Consider the following 534-nt stretch of genomic DNA (forward strand, 5'->3'; position numbering starts at 1 on the left):
CGAGCCCTGCGCGTCCTCGCCGACCGCCCGCCGCAGCCGGGCGAGCAGGGCAGGCTCAGCTGGGAGCAGGTTCTGTGCCGCGTGGCTCAGAATTTGGGGGGAAAGGCGGCTTTCTGCCGCTGCGGCTCACACCAGCGAGCTGACCAGCCCTGAAACGGCTGCCGCTGGAGGTGCGGGCAGCCGGCCACTCGGCGTGGCCCGAATTTCGGCCTCCGGGTTTGTGCAGGGCGGCGGGCGCTTCGCAGCGCGACTGGGAGGGCAGCAGCAGGGCCGGAGCGTCCGGGGCTCCGTCAGCCTCCGCCCGGGAAGAGCCTTCACGGCTGACCGGCGGGCCAGCGGCCCCCTACTGATGCCACCGTCACAGAAGAGCCGGGCCGGGAGGCGCGAGGCAGTGGGGGCAGCTGGGCCTCCGTCCGTTGCAAGGGCTTTTAGAAACGAGGCCCCGGGAAGCTCAGTGCCCGGCCGGGAGTGGACGCCGGCAATGCTGGCAGCGCGCCGCTGGCCCCGCTCGCTGGCCGTCTGCCGGCTGCGTGA

The sequence above is a fragment of the Condylura cristata genome, unplaced genomic scaffold (genome assembly GCF_000260355.1).
Source record: "Condylura cristata isolate star-nosed mole 26May11 unplaced genomic scaffold, ConCri1.0 scaffold00025, whole genome shotgun sequence".
In the NCBI taxonomy this organism is placed as follows: domain Eukaryota; kingdom Metazoa; phylum Chordata; class Mammalia; order Eulipotyphla; family Talpidae; genus Condylura; species Condylura cristata.